General features: G+C 39.7%; 1 pseudogene; it reads right to left on the bottom strand.

The window, feature by feature from the left end:
- Positions 1 to 8,122: 8,122 nt before the first annotated feature.
- On the bottom strand, positions 8,123 to 9,112 carry LOC114500469 (annotated as a pseudogene).
- Between the last annotated feature and the right edge of the window lie 319 nt (positions 9,113 to 9,431).

Below are 9,431 nucleotides of genomic sequence, written 5' to 3'. Positions count from 1 at the left end.
TTTAGAGAAGGGAAGGGAGGGAAAAAGAGAGGGAGAGAAACATCAGTGTGTGGTTGCCTCTCACATACCCCCATTGGGGACATGGCTTGCAACCCAGGCATGTGCCCTAGACTGGAAATAAAACCAATGATCCTTTGATTCTCAAGCCGGCACTCAATCCACTGAGCCACACCAGCCAGGGATACTTCTAGGAGACTTGCAAGCAAGCTGGAATATCCAAAACATACAAAGAAACGGGTTGGTAGACTTAACTACATAGCAGAAAACATTTGCAACACTTACCACAAAGGGGTTTACTACCAATTGATAAGAAAATGACAAACAGCCCAATGAAAACTAGAAAAAGTATATAAGTGAGTAATTCACCAAGGAGGAGACACAAATAGTCAACAAACATTTGAAAAGATGCTCAACCTCATCGATTGGGAAATGAATTAGTTCATTTGTAGGGTGAGTTTGGGGAAGTCAAGGCACAGGGGGGATAGAAGGACTCTAAATAAGAGGATGCTGGTCTCTAGCTCCCCACTAGTTTGGCTTCTGGTGGAGCTTTCATGATTCTGACGATGCTTTCCAGAAATTCTAACGGTGCCCTTCATGGGTGTAGGATTCAAATCTCTCTCCCACCCAAGTATGGATGGAGCTCTTAGGATTGAGCCAAGGGACTTTTTGTAGGGATTTACTCTCACCATTTCTGCTGATTCTTAAGACACTTGGCTGTTGTCTAGAACCATGGCTGTATTCACTTGAATTATCAGTACAGGCACATCTCGTTTTATTGAGTTTCACAAATGTTGCAATTGTTACAAATTTAAGGCATGATCCTCCACCATCAAAAAGATAACTCGCTTTATTGTGATACTTACTTTATTCTGGAACCAAACCCAAAATAACTCCAAGTTATGCCTATATCTTTGTTGGGACAAGTTGAGATTGTTTTTGCTATCATGTATACTTACCACCTGCAATGCTCAGCTTTCTTCTGAAGGCTGGTGCTTTTCCTCACAGATAGTGTACCATTTGGGGACTTCCTCTTTAGACTCCTCCCCAACACTTCAGGAATCTTTCGACTGGCCTTAGATTAGACTTGCCCTGAACTCAGGGCTGAATCTGCCCCTGGATGATTGCCAGCTTCGTCCTACTAGTATATACCTACTTGCTTTTGTTTTTATCTCTAGCTTTGTTTGCTTGGTACTTGAGGCTCCCCGCCCCACCTTTTCATCTCTCTTTTTCCATTTATGTATGTATGTATGTATGTTTGTATGTATTTTTGGCTTAGTGCATTTGGACTAACCTCTCACTGATACCTGATTTGGCCTTGGAATCCTTCCATGGTGAACTCCCTCCATAGGCAGCCGAAGGAAGATCCTGTTCTATCCCCTGCTAAACTGAGGCTGTTGGGATAAAAGTAGGAAGGGACTTCTCTCTATCTTTTGTCTTGCCCAATTCTGCTCTGAGGGAGAATAGAGTTGCCCCTAGGAGAGAGAATGCTGAATTGGTGAGGTACTTGGGAGCATGTGACCCTGTCCTCAATGGTGTTGCCTTTACAATTCACAGAGACCTTACATGCTTGCCAAGGTGTTTTGCCATACAGTACTTAGATAGCTTTTCAGTCCTCGAGGCTACCCAATTCTCCGGGAAGCCTGAGTAGTCAGTGTTCTTACAGTCCGTTTAACTGAAAAAGACAGTCCATGAATGTGTTGCCACCATGCAAGGCCAGGCAGGTGCATGGTATTCGTGCAGATGGAAAAATATTCACGGAGCCGTTGGGATGTCTGACATGCCTTTATTCATGGGTGCGTGAGCCACACACGCTGCAAGCTGTGTGTCTGTCTGCATATCTCTGCATGGCACATGTCATGGCCCCTGCTCCCCAGCGTAGCACCCATCGTGGCACCTATCCCTTTGTGTGTGTCTCCCATCATCGCCCCCACCAGGGAGCCCCTACCAATTTAAGTACTAGAAGGGACCAAAGCTGGAAAACTGCCAGAACATTATATAACATAACATAATTTCTCGCATGTGAGCCTGCTCCATGTTATGGGAGCAGTTTATCAGACCCAGTCTCAAGGCTACGAGAACACTGGTTATCAGGCTATGGGACACAGCTTCCCTTAGTTACCCAGACACCTGGGTGAGGAAGCCAGACTGCCTCCACTTACCCTGCAATGAAGAGAAATGTACAGAGATTTTGGGTTAACTGTATTGTAATTAACAGCCTGGCAGAGGACAATAGTACAAACCAGACCATGGTCAAGATGCACTGAGGTTGAAATCTTCTCATCCGCTGGGGAGCAGAGCTCTAGTCTTTGCCCCCAAACTTGATGTGGAGTGATGTTACCCTTTATATGTAATCCCAACGGGTTTGTGGCATCTATCACAAGAAGGTAGTCTTGTAGAGCGGTCACTCAGTATGTACTGTTGGAACAAACCTGTCCTCTGTACTGGTTCCTACATGGGTTCCTTCCTTTCAGGCTTCTAACTGGTTTGGAGGCTTCAACCCAGTTATTATAGATTAGGTTATGTGCAGGTTAGAACTGGCAGAATCTGTTTCTGGGGTCCCTTGTCAACTACAACAGCTAGGATTCAGAGTAATGGGCAACCTTTCTCAAGAAAGTAATTTGGAAGAACAGTTGTGTTTCCAGCCCTGGCTGCACATTAGAATCACCTGGAGCACTTTAAATCGACTGATGCCTGGACCCCACCCTAGACTTAAGTCAGAATCTCTAGGTTTGGAACAAGCCTTGGGTATATTTAAAAAACAAGCACTTATTGGGGTGATTGCTTGGGAAGTTATATAAATGTCTAATCACTATGTTGTATACCTGAAATTAATATAATATTATATGTCAACTATAATTGAAAAATTTTTAAAAATAATTTTAAAAACAACTAAGGTGATTCTAATAAAGAGCCAGTGTCAAAACCTATTAGGCTATCCAGTTAGTGGTCAAATCAATGGTAATAACCTTACACCTTCAAGAGGCCTGCAAGACCCATATTATATGTATGATTAAAGTGTTATTCTTCAGGACCATGGACACATTTGCTGTAAGTGATGGATTCTCAAAGTTTAATGTACATATGAATCACCTGGGGATCTCTTTAATCTATGCATTTTAGCAAGATTCTGAATTTCTAACAAGCTCCCAGGTGGTGCTGATTGTGCTGGACTATGGACTACACTTTGAGTAGCAAGGATCTAGACAAGCAGTCCGCAATTCGGGGTAGGGTACTGGGACTGTATGAAGCTCTCCATGGTCTGCTCAAACATTAGTAGTTTTAATTGAATCAATTTCCAGATCCCCGACTCCCATATGAACTATTTTCTAAAACTGATATGCCTGAGATGGAAGAATATATTCTTATCTTCCAATTATCCTTTCACAAGTGGCCCTTCTCTCCCTCTCTCTGTTTGAAAAAGTTTTTTAAAAATCTTTACCCGAGGTTATTTTTATTGATTTTTAGCAAGAGATGAAGGTGGGGAGAGAGAGAAACATAGATGTGAGAGGAAAACATCGACCAGTTGCCTCCTGTAAGCGCCCCAACAGGGGATTGACTCTGTGACCTGGGTGTGTGCCTGGACTGGGCATCAAACCTGCATCCTTTGAATGCACAGGATGATGCACGCTGAACCAACTGAGCCACCTGGGCAAGTGTTCCTTCTCTTTTTCGATTAAAAGAAGGAAGATCTCTTACCCAGTTGAATCTCTAGGGTGCTTAACAAAGGCATTGAGAAAATTAATAGTTCTGATAACACAATTTTTTTTGCAAGTTAAATCTTGTCTAATCCTTTGTTTCCACATAATTCGACGAATTCATGATGTTTTTAACTGATGGTTCACATAATTTTGGATGATAGATCACTATGTGGATTTTTGTTATTTTGGCATTTAACTCAGAAGAAATTAAAAACATTAAGTTTTTAATTGTTCTAACAAAACTTTTCATAACTTTACCTATTTATATGAACAAAGTTACCCAGTAACATCTATAAAAATGAAAACTAAGTTTAGAATCAATAGTGAACCCTGTCTCTATCTAAAAGTAAATAATATTCTTCCATGGATTTAAAAATTATTGGGAAAAGGAAAACCATCCACTTCACAAAACACACACACATTTTTTAATTGATAATTATAAAAAGTTATATTTCATATTTTGATCATCTGTGGACTGATTTTATATTGATAAGTCAAGCCAAAGGAAATATTTCTACTCTTATAATACATATCTTCTTAATATACTTTATTTTATATGCATATTTTGGTACAGAGTAGGTAAGAAAGTGATCAAAGACTTTCAACATAAAATATAAAATAGATTACATTAGTATAAAATTCTGTTGGAGAAGTAGATTGGAGTTCATGGAGAAAAAGAAACAACGGAAATTTTCTCACTATTAAAGGAGAATTTTTTCAAGTACTTATTTTTTTCTTCATGTATTTTAGAAATGAATGATGGTGGGTATTAACTATGATATTTAGATGCCATTGGGTATATTTAAGAGTGATGGTTTTTATATTTAAATGCCAATGTTTACAACATAATGAAAGTTACAAACTTTCAACAGTACTTATGATGAAAAACTTCATATATCTACTTTAAAATATGCTGATAGCATATAATTTAAAATATATATATTTTGGGGACTTAAAAGCTGCAAAAATTTGAAGACCACTTATCTAGACCAACTGAGAGGAGAGGGTAGTCTAAGAATTTGACCTCAGTTGTTTAGAAATGGATTTCTCTGAGTTTGTATGAGTGATTGTAAAAGAGACAACCCAGGATGGCCCAGGCAGAAACTTCATGTGAATAGGTCCAAGCAGCATGTGGAAGTAATATCAACAGTGTGATCACTCTCTCATCCAAAATAGTGTGTAGTGCTATTAATCAAATATTTTGCAGGATTTCTCCAACCTTGGCAGTATTGACATTTTGTGCTGGATAATTCTTTGTTGTGGGAAGCTGTTCTGTACACTGAAGGACATGTAGCGGTAAGCCTGCCCTCTACTCACTGGATGTGAATAGCACCTTGCCCCCCAACCCACCACACTGTGACAACAAAAAATATACTCCCCTGGTAAGGACCTCTGAGCTATTGGAAACATTGCAGGGTTATTATTGTTATTGCTAGAATTCATAAGTCAGGATCCAGAATGCCTGTACCCTGCAGCCTTGTTTTCATTTCATTTGAGGATTGGAATGAAGCTGTAAGTCCCTAAGTCTTAAATGATGAAGCCCATGGCCCTGTAGAGTGTAAGGCCCCTGTCTGTGGACTACCACAGACTTGTGTCTCTGAGTCTGATAGGGAATATTCCCACTCGGCTAGGCTTATAGACACTGGGTATGAGAGCGACATGGGCAGGGAGAGGTGGTGAAGCAGAGTTGAGGCTGGCCACTGTCCTCACTACCTGGAGACAAAGCCATAGGCAGTGTGGAAATGGCTTCCCAACCTGAGAACCAAGAATACCAGCTGACCGCTACATCACACATATCTGATCTAATTGAGCCCAAGCACCATCCAGGAACACAGAAAGTGTTAGTGGTCATGATTATGTTTCTGAGTGGCAGTTCACCTTTACTCCAGGAGCAAGACATACTGGTGAATGCTGCTACCTGTTCTCATTGCAGCTAGTCCTGGACCTGGACAGAAGTGGCCCTTGCTGGACAAGTACCTGCTCAGTATTGCTCAAGACCTGCAAATTCACTACCTGTGGTCCAGAGTCACAGGAAAATGCCAGCTCCTTGTAATTCAATGGTTTATAGCCTTTTTTAATTTTAGATCCGAAGAAAGCTATGAATCTCTCTTTCCCTGGAAACGTGTACCACTTACACACAATTCTATATGTAATTGTCAAGCTCAACCATATACTGCCAGTTAAGAATCCTTTCTAATATCTCTCATAAATTTAAATTCACATTCCCTAGTATTCTGCAGTTCTACCTTTAGCAATCCATTCTAAAGAAATATTAGCATTCTATGTGTAAATATGTTGGGTGCATTTATATCAGCATTGTTATAGTAGCAAAAGTATAGAAACAGTTTAAACGGATACTAATAGGAAAATTGAGACATTAATTAAATTGATTCACAATAGAATACTATGCAGCTATTAAAGAGAATCCAAGATAGAACTATCTGTACAGATTGAAAATAGGTCCATAATAGTCTGCTGTGTAAAAAACATGTGCAACAATATAGAGTATCATCTTGTTTTTGTTAAAATTGTTATATACAGCCCTAGCTGGTGCAGTTCAGTTGGTTGGAGCTTTGTCCCATAACTTAGAGGTTGCAGGTTTGGTTCCTGGCCAGGGCACATACCTAGGCTGCAGATTCAGTCCCCAGTCCAGGCTCACATGGAAGGCAACCAATCAGTGCTTCTCTCTTATATCAGTGTTGCCCTCTCTCCCTTCTTTGCTCTCTCTCCCTTTTTCACTCTCTCTAAAAGCAATGAAAAAAATCCTTAGGTGAGGATATTATATACTTGTATATTTGGACTTACACGTATACAACAATTTAAAAAACTTCTCTTTCTTCCTCCCTTCCCCTCTCTCCAGGAATAAATAAAATCTTAAAAAAATTATCTTTTTTTTTAAATTGTTGTATACGTGTAAGTCCAAATATACAAGTATATAATATATTTGGATCCATAGAATAAATTCTGGGAGTCTAAATACCAAACTTTACAGTGGCTACCTCTGTGGGGTAAGATTTACACTTTTTCTGTATCTACTCCTGTGTTATTTAAAATTGTAAAAATTTGCAAGAATTATTCTATAAGTTAAAACAAAAAAAATTAACAACAGCAGCAGAAGTGAGTTACCTTTAGAATGTGGAGTGTGGTGGGTGAAGAGGTTTCAGTCTAGTCAGCTCCCCTGGGGAGATTAGGCATTTCTCTGGTACATGAAATACCCCTGTGGTCGTGTGGGAAGCTCCCAAATCCAGGCAACCTGCTTCTGAGATACCAGCATCACTGCAGAGCCCTTTGTGAGAAGGATACCCACCTCATGTTACATTGTGTTGGTTCTTCTGAAATCATGTGTCCCCAGGGAGACAACTGAATTTTAATTTTTTAAAATATATAAACTTCACAAAATAAACTGTCAAAAATAGATCTCATCCACCCCCTCCCCCCCACCAACACATACCCTGGATACTGCCCACAGTCCACTTTAAATTACAATGTTCTGAGATACCCTATTCCAGAAAATCTATTTCAGAGATACTTCCTTAGGTATCCCTTTGGATTGAGCATTTCACTTGGAGGTTGGACTTCATTCATGGTGCCTGGACTCTGGCTGAGCCTTGAGAACCATTTCCCACAGTCTATCCTGTGGGTAGCCCTTTCTGGCATGACCTGGTGTGCACAGACTCCACCCTCTCCTTGGACTCCTGCCCATGCCAGGTCTACTGCTCCTACCAGTGAAAGTGCCAGGCTCTGACCTTTCCCTTTGGCCTTCTGCCATGTTTTCATCCTAAAGTTCCCTCAGACACATGTCAGAGCACATGAGTAGGGAGAGTAGGTGTTGAAGACTCATATTGCATTTTTACTCATTTATTCTAAGCAACCAAAATCACCAAAGATAATTTTTTTAAGATTTTATTTATTTCTGGAGAGAGGGGAAGGGAGGAAGAAAGAGAAGGAGAGAAACATCAATGTGTGGTTGCCTCTTGCACACCCCCAACTGGGGACCTGGCTCACAACCCAGGCATGTGCCCTGACTGGGAATCAAACCAACAACACTTTGGTTCACAGGCCAGCACACAGTCCACTGAGCCACACCAACCAGGGCAATTTTTAATAATAACTGGATCCCTCTAGGTTTTTCTCATGGAAACCAAATAATAAATACAAATATCCGTTCCTCTTTACAGTTATTTCTTTATATACATAATATGAAGCATATTAAAGAAATATTGGTGGAATAGAATTGAGAGTCTGGAAATAAACCTATACCTGTATAGTCAATTGATTTTTTAAAAATAAATTTGGATATGAAGGCAAATTTTTTAAACTTTTATTTTAGAGAGAGGGAGGGGCAGTGGGGAGAGACAGAGACACCGATTTGTTGTTCCACTTATTTATGCATTCATTGGCTGATTCTTGTATGTGCTCTGACCAGGGATCGAATCTTGGCATGTTGGGATGATGCACTAACCAACTGAGATATCCATTCAGGGCTTATTGCCAATTGATTTTTGACAGAGGTGCCAAGACTATTCAATGGGGACAAGAATAGTCTTTTTAACAAACCATGCTAGGACAGCTGGATAGCTACATGCAAAAGAATAAAATTGGACCCTTACCTCACACTACACATAAAAATTAACTGAAAATGGATTAAAGACCTAAACACAGGAGCTAAAACTAACAACTTCTAGAAAAAAACATAAAAGCAAATTTTTTTTTAACAACGGATAGTCAATTTATTGAAAAGATTGATTTAGGCATCTGCAGTGGTGACTTCAACCTCAACTCTTGGCACAATACTAATGGAAGTAATCTGTTTAACAATCTCAGAAGGGCTGTGCAGGTCAATGAGTTGCTTGTGGATCCTCATCTGAAATCGATCCCAAGTGTTAGAACACTCCCTGCAGGTAGTTTTTCTTGTAGTGATTCTCAGAGTCTTGGTAGGCATTCGAACTAGTCCTTTTACTTTGAGATCCTTTTCCTTTGTGTCTCTGATCAAGTCAGCACACACCTTCTCCAAAGACTTTACTTTCTGACTGGTTAGAGTAATCCTAATTCAGTGAATCGCTACCTCTGGTTCCATGGGTGTCTTTCCTGTATCTTTAAAAGCCATTGCTGAGGCGAGGCTTCCTGACAGACTTGTTCCTCAGCAAGGGCAAACAGTAGTGAGCCAGGAGCAGAAGTAGACTGAACAGCAGTGAGCTGCAACTGCAACCGCAACTTCCTCAAAAAAGAAAGAAAGAAAGAAAAAAAGGAAAGGAAAAAAAGCCGTAAGAGCAAATCTCTGTGATCTTGGACTAGACAAAGGTTTTTTAGATATGACATCAAAACTACAATCGACCAAAGTAAATGTTAAATTGGACTTCACCAAAATTAAAAACCTTTCTACATTAAAGGAAATTATCAATAAAATGAAAAGGCAACCTACAAAATTGGAGAAAATATTTAAATCATATACCTGGCAAAGTTTCAGTATCCAAAATATATAAAGAACTCTTACAACTCAACAATAAAAAGATAAGAAATATAATTTTAAAATGGGCAAATGATTTGAATAGACATTTCTCCAAAAAAGATATACAAATGTCTAATAAGCACGTGCAAAAATGTTCAACAACATAAGTCATTAAAGGAGTGCAAATCAAAACCACAGTGAGATACTGCTTCATACCTACTACAATGGCTATAATAAAAAAGGTGTACAATAACAAGTGTTGACGAGGATATGGAGAAACTGGG

The sequence above is a fragment of the Phyllostomus discolor genome, chromosome 6 (genome assembly GCF_004126475.2).
Source record: "Phyllostomus discolor isolate MPI-MPIP mPhyDis1 chromosome 6, mPhyDis1.pri.v3, whole genome shotgun sequence".
In the NCBI taxonomy this organism is placed as follows: Eukaryota; Metazoa; Chordata; class Mammalia; order Chiroptera; family Phyllostomidae; genus Phyllostomus; species Phyllostomus discolor.
Note: the sequence above shows the minus strand (reverse complement) of the source record. Positions and strands in the feature narration are given on the sequence as shown.